The sequence below is a fragment of the Corapipo altera genome, unplaced genomic scaffold, assembly GCF_003945725.1.
Source record: "Corapipo altera isolate COAL_440 unplaced genomic scaffold, ASM394572v1 104, whole genome shotgun sequence".
NCBI lineage: Eukaryota > Metazoa > Chordata > Aves > Passeriformes > Pipridae > Corapipo > Corapipo altera.
In genome coordinates, this window is record NW_020884920.1 from 4994589 (window position 1) to 5009244 (window position 14656).

The following is a 14656-nucleotide window of genomic DNA, read 5'->3' on the forward strand; positions in this document are numbered from 1 at the left end:
TTGGCTTTTCTCAGCCAGCAGGAAAGAATTTGCAAAACTAAGCAGGCGACTGGAGCAGCTCGGATTTGCAGCGTTGGATGCGCGGTGCCGGGGATTCACAGCTCACCAGATTTGCTGGTGGCAGCATATCAGGGACTCACACACCGCATGCACCTGGTCTCCTATTTACATGATTTTTTTAATTTTCTTTTTATTTTTTTTGGTTTTTTGCAAGGGAAGGGCCTGGTTTTGCCGCCTGGAAAATGCTTCTTGATTCCCAGCTTCCCCCCACAGACACTCAGCCCCCCTCAGGTGTGCGCTAGGGAAAGGGGGAGAAGTTGTTTACTGCTGTGTTTTTTCCCTTTTAATGAGAAAAATGTGTTCTTGTCATAAAATCATCAAATCGTAGAATGGTTTGGATTGGAAGGGACCTTGAAGATCATCCAGTTCCACCCCCTTTCGATAGTCAGGGACACCTCCCACTAGACCTGGTTGCTCCAGGCCACATCCAACCTGGCCTTGAATACTTCCAGGGAAGGGGCAGCCACAGCTTCTCTGGGCATCTGTGCCTCACCACCCTCACAGGAGGGTCTTCTTAAAAGAAATTCTCACAAAATACTGTCAAAATTGTTGTCAAGGAGGTTGTCCTTAAAAACCAGAGCACTAGGGAAGAAAGGCAGCAGCTCCATGGCATTTACCTCTGTGGAGCCATAATGGACGTGCAGCACCAGGAACCTGCCTCGTGCCAGCCTGGCTGCCAACAGCATCACTGACCCTGAGCAGGGTCAGTCCTGGGAGTCCCAGGGGAACCCTCCTGGGGCACAACCCCAAATCCCCACTCAGGGCAAAGCTCCTTTGCTCAGTTTAATCCCAGGCAGGGAAGTATGGGATTGCTGGAGCAATTCCCATCCCACCGGGGTTTTTGCTCCTTCCGCAGGCAAAATTGCCCCTGACTGCAGGTCCCACATCCACCCTTAACTGCTCCATGGTCTGGGCATGGGGGAAGCAAAGAAATCACTCCTCTACAGCCTTGTGGAGTTGGGAACCGGGTTTGGCCCCATTTCCCTCTACCCACTCACAGCAATTCCTGTCCCAGCTGGAGCATTTCTGAATGGGATGCTCCAGTGTGGAAAAGCGGCATGGCAGGGTTTCGGTGTGGATTTGAACTGTGTTCCCACTGTGGGTGAAGCCTGTCAAGGGCAGCAGGGCAGTGCCTGGCCCGGGATATTCTTCCCAGCCCCACTCAGGATGCAAACTGTGCATCAGTTGCACCAGCAGCTGATGGAGACTCCAGTATATTAGCAGCATTAATTAAGTTACAAAAATTATGCATGTTATCAGTTATGAGGCGACCTTTCATAAACTCAGTTATTAAAGCAATAAAGCATGACCCGCTGGTCCTAACCAGTCTAATGGCTGGCTAAGAGCGCGGTTTTTCACATAATACTTTTAGCAGGTCATTAGCTGAGCAATAAGATAACGTGGAGAGCCAAAGTGATGCGCGGGAATGGCAGTGGAGGCGTTTGATGAGGGGACACAGGGCTGGGGGTCACCCGTCCTCCCACACTGCTTGTACGGGTGTGCGCGGCTCCGGTGGTGGCTGCAGCAGGTGATGGTGGTGTGGTGGGTGATGTCAGGATGCTCTCAGCCTGTGCCATGCTGAAATCCCGGTGGCATGAGGCAAATACATCCCTGGGGCAGATGTGGGGCCAGTGTTGGTCGCACTGCAGCCTTGGTATCACCATACAGAGGAGAGATAGGCTGTTGTGATGTGGCCACCTGGGGTTACGGCGGGCTGTAGGATGAGGATGGAGACCCTGACCTTTCATGAGGCCAGGGGTGGGTTGGAGGGGCCTGGGCTCCCCCCTCTTACCTGGTCTTGGTGTATGGACAGTGCTGGTCTCAGCATATGGTTGGTGTTGGTCTTTCTGGGCTGAGACCCCAATTTGGGGGTGTGCAGGTTGGTCCCCCTCCGTGCCGTGCCCACTGAAGCACTCATAGGGACATGCCAGGAGTTCAGGGCCACGCAGAGGAAGCCACCAATCCCTGGCTGCCAGATGCTGCTCCCTCCACATGCCATTGCCATTACCAGGTGCTTCCCAACCGGGTGTGATACCCTCCCTGTCTGTGGCTATGCCACAATACCCAGACATGCTGAGAGCTGCACGGCACCACCGGCACCCCCAGCACCCCCAAAGCGCCTTTCCCGGTCCCCGCCAGCCATTTCCAAGCACTGACCCTCTCCATAAACAAAGGAGAGGGAGAGGGAGGGTGGCTGGCATGTTAATATACTCTCCCCCCCTCTTTTCCTCCCTTCATCCCTCTGGGAAAGGCCTTTGCAGATATAAGCAAACCTTGATTAAAAGCTGCCTGACAGGCAACGGCAGCAGCAAGCAGCAGGCAAGGAAGCTCTCCAAGTCCAAAGGGAGCTGCTTCTGCTGCTGCCGCTGCTGCCTCCATTCTCAGATGTCCCTGATCCTTTAATCAATCACAGCCGCGGAAGAGAAGAGCAAACACCCGTGCCGGGGCAGAGGTATGTGCACGCATTCGTTCCAGCCGCAGCCGAGGCAGCGGGGCGGCCGCACGCCTTCGGCTGGAGGCACGGAGCCGTCCCTGTGCCTGGAGCTGCTCTTTCATCTCACGGAGACGAGCAGGGGCTGTGCCCCCGCTGGTGCCTCCAACAGCCCCAAGGGAGCCGGCATGGAGGATGGTACCCCACAGGGTGCAGGCCCAGCGGGATGGGTAAGGGCGGCCTCTTGCCCTCTCTCCAGGTGCTCCCAAGATGCAGTCCTGCAGAGAGGATGCTCCCAGCTCCCATCCCGTGGGCTGTGTTTGTGTGCCTGGGTAGCAGCCTGTGAGTAAAATGGGGTGTTCGCAGATGGGTACCCCGTTGGGGAGCTGTGGGAATGGGGATGGCCACAGGGAGCCAGCCTGGGTATTGTATCTTAACACCGGGCTGGCCAAAACCCAGCCATCATTTGATGGCACGCCGTGAAGCAGCACCCACAGCTCCTGGGGATGTCCCCATCGGGGAGCAGAGCCCCATCCTGGGCTGCATGGAGTGGGCAAGGGTCCACTTCAGCTGTGAGGGGATGCGCAGGGCCTCACACCATCCATGGCCATGCCCTGAACCACCAGCGTGCAGAGAAACCGCCCACCCCCGGGATGATTTGTCACCAAGTCCTGTGTGTCACCGCAGGGCTCGCTCCTCGGAGAGGCTGGAGATGGGGGCGGAGGGAAGGGAAAAACACATCGTTTTAATAAAACCCAGCCAAATCCTCTCGTTCCTGACGTGCTCCCCAACTCGCGTGCAGCGGCGGGGGCTCCGCCGGCGCGAGGCCGGCAGGGGCAGGCAGGGACCGCGATTTTCCTGCTTATTTTTGCCGTTGCTTATTTTTAGCACAGTGTCTTAATATATTGTGACAGTGCCCTGGGACGTACCGCGCCTCCAGTCTCAGGAGAAGGTGTCTGGGGCAGAGCCGCTTGACGCCGCAAACGAGTTCCAGCCAATCGCTGGCACGACGCTGCCTAACGAGGCACCCGCCGCTAACGGGGGTCCCCGGGGCAGACCGAGGGGGAGTGGCAGGGATGTACCCGTGCACTGAGTTTGTCAGGGCTCTGTGGGGAGGGACATGCTCTTGGGGGAGTCCCAGGTTTTAATATGTTTTTTAGTAAGGTGGTTCTGGTAACGATGGGCTGATCGGTGGCTGATCGCCCAGGCAGGAGCGGTGTCTTCGGAGAGCGGGTGCCCATGGACGTGGGGACACCAAGGGTTTGATGTTTCGGGGACCTCATGTGTACTGGGGGATGCTGGAGCCATGCTGGCCTCAATCTCCCTCTCTCGAGCTGCTTTTTGGGAAGGGTTGAATGGTTTCCATGCCAAGACGAACGTCATGGTTGTGGTTTTGGACCTCCAAGTGGGTTTTGATGCAAGGCAGAGAGGCGGCTGGCAGAGGCACAGGGACACTGGGACCTTTCTGGGATCGGGGTGGGATCCCACCAAGCCAGAGGTTACCAGCAGTAGCTCAGCCATGGCTGTAATTCCAGTGGGGACCCTGTGTCCATGGGAGCTCAGGGCGTGTCATGGTGCTGGGTTTGGCAGCAGGCAGCGCCCGATGCCTGCCCCAAGCCCATTAGTAACGGATCTTTGTGGAAAAACCCTCCTCATTAGGACGAGCTACCCCGTGTGTCAAAGCTGCTGTATAAGGAAATTATTCTCAGCTCCAGACGGGCTGTGCGTATGTAAATGGGGCAATGCACAGCCCTGATTGAGACATCATGGGGCTGCTCAGCCTGGGACCCCTGGGAATCTCCAGCCAGGGGGGAGTAGGGGCTTTGGAAGGGCTGGAGGGTGCTGGCGGTGGGGGATGTGCCTCAGCCACCTCCCAGGGTCTGGCAGGCCGTGTGTGCATCCAAGGCCTTGGCAGAAGCCATGTAGCTGGTTAGGGCTGGGATGTTTCCAGATGATGGAGGCTCTAGCCCTGTTCTCCCAACAGCATTGTGATGATCCTGCTCTCTGTATTCTGGCACCTCTCTTGGTTTGGGGGAGCAGAGGGGAACCCCCTCTCATCCATCCCACACTCCAATTTTGTTAAGACATCACTGAGTGACCAGCGCTGGTAGCAGAGGTGTGGGGTCCCCCTCTGCTCTCTGTATCGTGACCTAAAGCCCTACTGAGCTTGGATTAAGTCCTCCTGACCACACACATCTATGGCTTTGGGATGCTCCACACATACATTTGGGATGTTGAGGTGCTCCAAGGTTTCAGACAAGCAGGAAGAAGGTACCAGAACTGAAGCCATCACACATGAGGCAGCTTTGGAGCCAACCAAGGGACGTTGGGGGACACCAAGGGACACTGAAGGACACGGAGGAACACCGAGGTCCTTTATACAGCACCTGTGCTTGCTGCTCCTATCCAGGAAGGAGCAGACACAGCAGCACCAGCCCCCCGGGATCCAGCTGGAGCATCCCCACATGCCGGGGTATCGGCACCTCTTTGTGCAAACACAACGACAGCTCGGCAGGGAAGTAAGACCCTTCTTTTTTTTGGCAGCGCGTTGCTAATCAGCAGGACCCGGCGCGCTCCGCCGCGGGCACGCCGCGCGCTGCTATTTACGGAGCTACTTGAAATACACCTGCAAGAGGGGAGAGGAGAGAGGAGCGCCAGCAAGTAAATAACCCAGCAACCCGCCGGAATGAAAAAGGGGAGAAGAGGAGAAGAGATGCAGCGGTTGAAGCAGAAAAAAAAGAACAAAAATGAAGTGTGATGGTGGAACTGAGGGGCTCCGTCCCAGTCGTGGCCTTGTTTCCTGCAAGGATGCTCCCCAGTGCTGGGGTTTGGCGGGGACACCCCATCCCAGTGGCTGTGGGAGATCTCACCGTATTGTTGGAGTAGGCAGGGATGGATGGAGCCCCTTGCCCACCTCCCCACTCACCGTGTTTACCTCGTGCTGCCGTTCAACTCCTGCCTCCCCCCACCCTTCTCTGAAACATTATAAATCAAACAGCTTAAAATGTAAAGCATCAAAAATTCTAAAACCTTCATCTATTATTAACTGTGACAGTAAATTCCACCTCTGAATGTTTCTCATAGCAACTGTTACCAGGACTCAGCATCCAAAGCTGATGTTCCAGCAACTTTCCATCATGCAACCACCGCTCTGGTGATGCCAACACTGGCCCAGTGAGACTGGCTGCCACTCCTGATACCTTTCCATGGGATTGGGATGCCAACAGAGAAGGCAAGCTCAGATTTAGTGAGCACAAGCCGAGATAAGACAGAATCTCAGTGCCTGCATGTTGAGCTGTGGGAGCTGGTGGTGGGATCCCCCATCATGGTCCCATCTCTGTGTCAGTCATGGAACCCCCCAGACTCCATTACTTTCACATGGAGCACCATAAATAACGAGTCTGGGAATGGAAAGGTTAAAACAAATGGATAGGGAGGGGTTTTTGGAGAGGTTGGTATTTTATTTTTTATCAACACTTCACGCAATGTGCTGGTGGTTGTTGTGGCCCCCAGGTGGTGACCCCCACCCTGGCATGGGGGTCTCACTGCTCTGACCATTGGGTTGTGGTGAGTTTGTGGTGTGCTGGGTGCCAATGGGGACCGGGAGACAGGTGTTCACCGCCGGGATTTGTCCACCTTCTGGTGTTTGTGCGCACTCCCCATGTGCCATCGTGGCTCCATTCTGTGTTGTGTGCCCTGCGTGGAGTTTGGGCTGGGGTAGTTTGGGTTGGATTTGGCTGCGTGGCAGCACCATGAGCCTGGTTGGAGATAGGGAGAGCCCCAGCTCTGCAGCCCCATGGAATGCTGAGCCTGGTCTGGTGAGAGCCCCACCAGTGCACCGGCATCCTCAGTGCCGAGCTATGACCGTGGCGAGGCTCACACCGGCACCCCAAGCACCCAAAACCACCCAAATGCTCCCAGCACTAGGCCATGCCTGGTGCCTCCATGCCCCAGCACGGGCATTCCTGCCTTGCCATCATCCTGGCTGTGCTGCCTTCCTGCAAATCCTGGTGGCTGCCCACTGGGATCTTGTGTCGTGCCATGCTGTGCTGTGCCGGCTGCAGGGCCAGGCAGCAGCGGCTGCTCCGCTGTCTCCCCAGGGACAGGCAGCAATTTTCCTGCTCTGAAGAAGCTTGTGAAGGTTTGAGTGAATCTGGGAAGCAAATCTAATTGGCAACCTGGTAATTCCTCGGGGGGACATGTTCTTTGGTCATATCTAAGTACATTCCAGCCAGTGTTTAAGACACGCTGAATCCAAACTTGGACAGTCAAATACCAGCAGCTCTAAGCTCCTTATCTATTTCAGGCAGATTAACTCCTTAATCATCTCTTTTGGAAGTTCCCTGCCCCAAATTCCTCTCCCCTCCTCTTTCCCCCTCCATGGTTTTTCAGCAGGAACAAAAGGAGCCGATTTTGCAGAGTGCCAAAGGTGGGGACGGCGCCCACTGTGATTGACAGAGTCAATAACTGGGAGCAGGGAGAAGGCCTTTGGAAATCTGCTTCCCACTTCACCTGCCCCAGTATTTGTCTTCGGGATTTGAAGCCAGGGAATGTATAATTCCAAAATAATTTACCACACAGCATCAAACCTCAATTTATTATTTTCGACCTCCTTTTATTCAATTTTTTTTTTACTTGATTTATTTCCTTCAACCCCATTTTATTCTTATTTTTCCTTTTTTTCGGTGGGTTCCTGCTCAGCATCCCCTAGCAGGGACCCAACCAGGGGACCACTCTGCAGCCCCTCCAGCCCTGCTGGTGGCAGGAGAATGCTCATCCCCTCCCTGGCAGGCAGAGGAGGCCGTGCTGAGCCGCGGGGATGCAGCCGGTGTTGGCCACTGTCACTCAGGGGAGTGTCAGAGCATTACGCTTCATTACCGAGCTGTCTGCTGCCGGCAGGGATGGCTTAGGGCAGAGCCTGGCAGCGGCACAGCCGGATTCGGCTCTGGTGGGTGGACCTGTCTGTGGGCAGATGCTGAAACGTGGCATCCGTGGGGCACCCGTATCCGAGGGGGTTTGTTGAGGTGCTGGTGGGGAGCTGGTGGTTGCTGGGTCCTGTGATTCAGCAGTGTGGAGTGGCTGCCCCAAAAGGGGAGGCAGGACATGCTGTGAAATTAGGGGGATGGGCAGTGCCCCTGTAACCAGGGGGTCTCAGTGGGACTGGGACCATTTGCACTGAGACTGGGACTGGGAATGGGGGTCTCTCTGGGACCACTGGTAACATTTAATAACACTCCTCTGAAACACGGGCATAAATGTCCCCATGTGCTGGATGTAGTGGGGACATGGGGGCACCAGTGTCAAAGCCCCATTACCTCCCAGAGAGGGAGATGGAGTGTGGGAGGGGGAGAGGATATGGGATGGTGCCAGGGTCTGTCCTTTGGCGTCAGTGGCCATCTCACAGCAGCCAAGACCTCCTGGTTTTGGATGCTGCAGCATGAATCTGCTGCAAGTTTTCCCAGTAGAAAACCTGGCTGTGACCAGGGAAGAGCCAGAGGGGATGGACCCAGTAGCACGTTCAGGAGAGCTGGAAATGTCCTGAGGGTGATGGCCACTTGTCATCCTTTGGGGTCTCCAGTCCTGTTGGGGATGGAAAGACCCACTGAGAAGGAAGTCCAGAACTCCAGCACAGGGCTGGGACACGAGTCAGCTCCTGGACTGGCATTTCCCAGCACCAATGCTGTGGACAACACAAATCCAGACCACCTCATGAGTGGGAAAACTGAGGCACATCTAGAGAGGTTTTTCAGCTCTGAGCTGCTGGGTGGGTGCCAGGTCCTACCATCAGGTTTGGTGTGGCTTTGCCAGGCCAGAGGGCTCAGTGGTGCCAGGGGACCATGAGCCATCCCTGTCACATTCCCCAGGGAGTGCAGCCTCACACATCTGACCTCATCCACGAGCAACCAGCTCACGATACAGATCTGTGCAGACCAGATCTGGGACTGGGATGAGGATCCATTCTCTCTCCCATCCGGGGAGAGGTTTTGTTTGCTTTTATTTATGCAGCATGAACCCCTTGGGACCTCAGCATCCCCTAGGAGGGTGCCAAGGACGTGGCATCGGTCCAGCTGCTCTGCTCCCCATCTTTCCTTGCAGGGATGCAGCTCCTGCCCTGCTTCAAGGGGAAACTGAGGCAGGGGACAAACAGGATGTGGGAGAGGAAGGGGCTGAATATTAGTGGTCACAGTAATGACTGGAATGGTTAATTATTAGTGGAATTGAAGTGAGTCAGGCCAAGAGCAGGAGGGGAGGGAGGAAGGAAGGGAGGAAGGAAGAAGGAACCCAACCTGTCAGGTAGAAAATGAGAAAGAAGAAAAACAGGAGCATGTGGAGAACCAGCCAGGCTGTCGCTCCACGCCGGCACTGCGCTGCTCACTCGGGGTGAGGCTGGAGGGGTGGCTGAAGGTCACTGTGGGGGTGACAGTGGCCCCGTGGCCGCAGTTGTGCCCCAGCACAGGCTTGTTGTGTTGGTGGCTGCAGGCAGGTCTGCACCAGGATTTAGGTCTGGAGGCTGGGATTGCTGGATTCCTCCTAATCTCGGCTGTATTTCCAGCCTCCTGATGGGCTGTTTTTCCTTTCCTGCCAGCACACTATGGTCGATGTCTCACCGCTGGCTGGGAGCGGGAGCATGTGGAGCCTCACTCCGTGGTACATCCGGCCATGAATTTTGCTCCGGAGTGGAACGCAATTCCCCTCTGGAGAGGGAATTTGCCCAGGAAGACTCAGGCTGAGCATCTGCTTTGCTGTGAGCCTCTAGTCTTTTCTTTTCTTTTTTTTTCCTCCTTTTTTTCCCCCCTTTTTTTCTTTTTTCCTTTTTCTCTTTCTTCTGTTCTCTTTTTCTTTTTTTTTCTTTTTCTTTTTTCTTTTTCTTTTTCTTTTTCTTTTTCTTTTTCTTTTTCTTTTTCTTTTTTCCTTTTTCTTTTCCTTTTTCTTTTTTCTTTTTTCCTTTTTCTTTTCCTTTTTCTTTTTTCGTTTTTCTTTTTTTATTTTGCCTTATTTTCATTTTTTCCTTTTCTCCCCCCCTTCCCCCTTTTTCTATTTTTCCTTTTTTCTTCCTTTTTTCCCCCCCTTTTTTCCCCTCCCTTCTTTTTCAAATTGTTCCTTACCAACTGACATTTTCCACCAGAAAGAAAAAAAAAAACCCAGCAACTTGCTCCCAGAGCCTCCCATCATCCTCCCCAGCCCAAACCTCTGCAAACTTCCCATCCCTGACATAAAGGACCCAAATTCCCCCTCCAGAATAAAGGAAGGAAAACCAAAGGGAGAGAGGCTGGAGCTGGCAGCTGAGCCGGATTTCCATGTGAGGGGATGAGGTTGGGGCGGCCACGGGCTTCCCCTGGCAAGCGATGGAGGAACCGGGGCCAGCAGAAACGTTGAGTCATGAGTGCGGTTCGCAGGCAATGGATTTTTTCCCAAGTAAAATTCCTCACCGGGGAGGAGCAGAGCTGGAGAGGGGGGCAGCGCTGAAGGACTGTGCCCCCCAAATGGGGCATTTATGTGTGGATGGGGATGCACCCCACTGCGATGGGAATTCCCTGGGCAGGTTCCAACCCCCAGGAGGGGGGGGGGGGGGGGGGGGGGGGGGGGCTACCCAGGGAATTCCCCAGCAGCTGGATGGGAGGAGCAGCACGATCTGGGGGGGTTGCAGGAGATGGGGACCCTATCCCTCCTCCTCCTTCTCCCTACCCACATCCGCCCACCCCCACGCAATGGGCGGTGCAGCCCCAGCTCCATTTATCATCATCTGCGGGCAAGTGAAGTGTGCAGGGAACAGCTGCTCCGGTCGGCTGAGCGCCGAAATGGGGCGGGACGCGGGGCTGGGGGGAGCTGGGGGGCTGCAGGCTGCCCTGGGGGTACCAGAACCCCCCAGGCACTGCACTGGGATGGAGCACTGGTGTGGCAGGAGGTGGTGGTGGTAATGGGGAGCATTGGGGAGAGGGTGCATTAATGGGGTGCGTTGGGGGGAGAGCACGTAATTAGGGCACACTGGGGCAAGAGTGCGCTAATGAGAGTGCATGGAAGGGGTGCACTGGAGAGAGGATGTATTAAAGGGGTTCATTGGGGAGGGAGAGCATTATTGGGGTGCCCTGGGCAGAGGATGCAGTAAAGGGGTTTACTGGGGGACAGTGCAGTAAGTAGGTGCATTAAGGGGGTGCGTTGGAGAGAGGGTGCATTAAAGGGATTCACTAGAGGGAGGGTGCATTAGTGGGTGGCATTAGAGGGGGCATTTAACAGGGGGTGCATTGACAGTGGGGCAGGGACAGATGGATGGTGGCATCTCCACAACTGCCTGGAGGGTTTGCCCCTCCCTTTGCACTGCCGGGGAGGAAGGGGGGTCTGTCTGTATTCCATCCCCCCAGTTCCTCTCACTCCCAGCTCCTGGGGCAGGATGTCCTTTCCTGGTCTGTTCCACACACCCTGGCTCCCCCCCCTCCCTGCAGCCTTCCCTTTTCTCTCCTCCCTTAATAATCAAATTCTCCGGAGCACTTTGTGGTGTGGCAGCCAGCCAGAAAGGGTTTCTTTTAAACTCCACCAGCTCACAATTAAACAAATCCGGGGCTGACGCTACTCGATAGGCGCTTATTCCCCTCCCTGAGAGCCGCTGGGGGATCCGGGGGGGTCCTATCCCTTCCTTTCCCACTCCAATGCCACCTCACCGTGTGGGGCTGCACCCCTGGGTGGGAGGTGAGGGCTGGGAGGGGGTTTTTGCGGGGGTTTTGGGGTGGAGAACAGGGGGCCGCGGTGCCAGCGCGGCTCTGATGGCGGAGCATCCCCCTGTGAGAGCGCGCTGCTATTTTTAGTCCCTGAGTCCTTGTTGATGGCGCAGCAGCAAAGGCGAGGGAGCAGCCAGAGGAGCAGCAGGGCTGGATCAGGCCCCGCGGGATGAGCAGCAGCTGGGAAGCGAGGCTGGAGCACAGGGAAATGGGGGACATCCTCTGCCCTCCGGGTCCGAGGTGCTGGGGGTCTTGGGTGCTTACCGAGGGTCCCTGCCATGGGAAATCCTGAGCTGCCTTCAGAGGGCTCCAGATCCAGCCATACCATGTCCCCATCAGGCGAGGGAAAGGGGGAGGAAAGGGGAAAAGGCAGAGAAGGAAGGAGGGGTTGGGGAAGGAAAATAACACCGAATCCAGCCAGGCAGCACAAATCCTCTGGAGCAGCAGGCAGGCTGTGGGCCACCCTGATCAGGCAGCTGTGCTGGGCTGGCAAGCCCCAGCTTGGCTGCCAGCATCAGCCCCGTGTGCCACGTCAGCCCCCGGCACCGTGTCGGCTCCATGCACTGTGTCAGCCCCCTGCACTTGCAGCATGACCTTGTGCACCATCACGGCCCTGGGTGCTGCACTGGCACTGGGAGGTTTTGTGTCCCCCATGGGTGACACAGGGGCTGTGCTGGGCTGTCCACACTCCCAGGGGACAGAGGGGACAGGATGCTCCTGGATGGCCATAGCCAGCAGTGAGCGCAGCTCCTTGTGTTGCAGGGACAGGGTCACACTGGTGCTGGGCACCACGATGGCCCCAAGTCCTTTCCTTGCTGATGGATACCCTGGGGACCCTTCCCAGGCACCCACACCATGAGCCTTGGCTGTAGCACGGTGGCTTTGCCAAGGGCAGGTGTCCAGTGGCAGCCGTGCACCAAAAGCCTCGTATCGATTCCCATCGTGGGGGTAGCAGCTGGAAACTTCTTTGGAAGTGCCGGGAGAGCACGTCCAACAGGGACGTGGCGGAGGCAGTGAGTGTACAGGGCCCCCGGGACCAGCCATAGTCGCCTTCCCCTCCCGGGAAGGGCCGTAACCTCGCTGCTGTCGACAGCTTGATTTGATGCCATTGAAGCGTTTGCTGGGAAACAGCTACATCAGGAGCAACATCTGGCGCGGCCCTTCCCCGGCAAAGCCGCGGTGGATCCGAGGGCAGAGCTGGCCTCTGGGTCTGCTGATGGTCCGGGTGCTGCTGGTGATGAGCGTATCCCCTCCCAGGCAGAGCCGGGTGCCTGGGTGGTCCACAGGGAGATGGGGCCATGGCCTTTGGGCTCATGGGATTTCGGCTGGAACACACATTCCCTCTGTGCGTTCCCACCTCTGCATGCTGGTGACTGATCCGTCCCCTCACACCACATGCTTTTGCTTATCCAGGCATTGTCTCAGCGGTTTGGAAAATTAACAATTAATTAATAACAATAATTAATCACGATACTTAATAATAAAGGAGAAAGGAGGGAAAAGCTCCCCCTAAAGCTCCAGTCTAGGGTCTTCTCAAGCCAATTTCATTTTTCAAACCCACTCCCATACAGATAATATGGGAATTGCTCCCATTAGTTCTCCCACCACCACCCAGGACTGCCCCACAACCTTGGCTTTGATTTTCCTGGCACAGGGCTGGCACAGGACAGCACCACTCCACACCATGGTTGGGGTTTCTCACTGGCCTTTCCAGAATTTTTTGACCCAGAATTTGGGCTTTAACTGCATCCATTTACCCACATAGCCTGTAAGATGCAACTGCAATGAGGGGAAGTGGTGTGGAAAACATCCCAAAAGGGGATGGAAAAGAGGGAGGGACAAGGTTCTGTGGGTGGCACCCACTAGTGGTGGCTCCAGTGGTGCCAGAGGGCACCATGTGATCGGCACATCCCTGAACTTCCAGTAGTTATGGAAATAGAACTAAATAAAGCCCTGTGTGTGTACCTAGACCCCAAAAAGGTGCTGAGGTGTTACCAGTGGGTGCTGTGAGGAAACAAGGCCAAACTGGGACCCATCAAACCAGCTGTGCAGTTTGTGCAGCTGTAGCAGAGCTGCCAGCAAAAGGACTGTCTGGGGCCACTCATGGTGGTGGCATGAGGGTGGTGATGAGGCACATGGGGACATAGGTGGATTCATGTCCCAGCCCTAGGCTGCCTGGCACCACAGGGAAGTGTGGGATGATCTTGGCGCACACACCAACCAGCACCTCATCCCCTCCCCTCATAACACTCATTGCCTTAATGGAGGCTGAGGGGACAGCACTGGTGTCACTGCTGCAGCACAGTGCCAAGGGAGCAGCGCCAGGGATGTCCCCGGGCACCTGCAAGCCCTTGGGGCTGCCCTAACCTGGGCTCCGACATCTCAATCCATGTCTAAAACAGGCTCTGTCCACCCCAGCGCCCCGGACCCACTGGTGCTGGGTATGGGCAGGATGCATCCCCCCCTCACCAAGCCCTTCATTAGCCCTCACAAGCCACTCAGCTGCCTCAAGAGATCAAACCAGTGACCCAGGTGTGTCCCTGCACCCAGCACAAGCAGAGTGAGGAAACAGGGAGCTCTAATGATGACGGTGGTGAGGCGCTCGGAAATGACGGCTGCCGGTGGGAGCAGACAGCTTCCAGATGGCATCGCGCCGGGGCAGGGGGTTCACTGGGGCAGGGGGGGCTGTGGGAGGCAGCAGCCGGCAGAGATGGGCAGAGCCAGCAAGTTGAAATGACTTTTTTTGCAGCAGAGCCTGCGGTTCTGGCCCTCCGTGCTGCTGCTTCCAGTAATTAGCCCAATAATTAAAAAGAATGGTGATAAGCGGGGTGTGCAGAGGGGCTCGCAGGATCCAGGAGTCCCTGGAGAGGGTGTGCAAGGAGAGGGGGAGTGATTTGCAGAGCTGAGGGCTGGTGGGTGTGTGAAACACAGAGCATGAGGCTGGGGGACCCCGACATGGCATGTGGGGGGGGTCACTGTACCACATGGGGCAGGCAGGGAGGGTTGGGCAGCAGGGATGGGGCAGCTCCCAGTAGCAGGGGCAGAAAGGTGGCTGGGCCTGCTGCTGGCAGGGAGGGTGCAGCTGGACCCAGCACCCCCGTGCCTGTGGGCACCATGCTGCAGAGTGGGGTGATGAAAGGAGATGGGATAGCGGAGGATGCAGGGCGCTGCAAGGTGAGGATGCAGCACCAAGCGATGTGATGTGGGGCGACACGGCGCGATGCAGAGCGATGGAAGGTGACACAAAGCCAGCTGCTGTGATCCAGGGCAATCCAGGGCGATAGAGCCCACGGGGATGGGATGCAGGACGATGGGGTGGGATGCAGTGCAGGGTGCAATGCAAGCCCATGCAATGCAGGGCACCGTGATGCAGGGAGATGAAATGCAGGGCGATGTGATGCAGGGTGATGTGAGGTGATGCAGGAGGATGCGATGCAGGGCAGTGCAATTC

At 56.3% G+C, this 14656-nt stretch overlaps 1 protein-coding gene across 2 annotated transcripts in view; it reads left to right on the forward strand.

Moving 5' to 3' along the window:
* RAI1 (retinoic acid induced 1) overlaps positions 1–14656 on the forward strand; it is a 73467-nt gene that overhangs the window by 48798 nt on the left and 10013 nt on the right. The gene's annotated exons all lie outside the window — the stretch shown is intronic.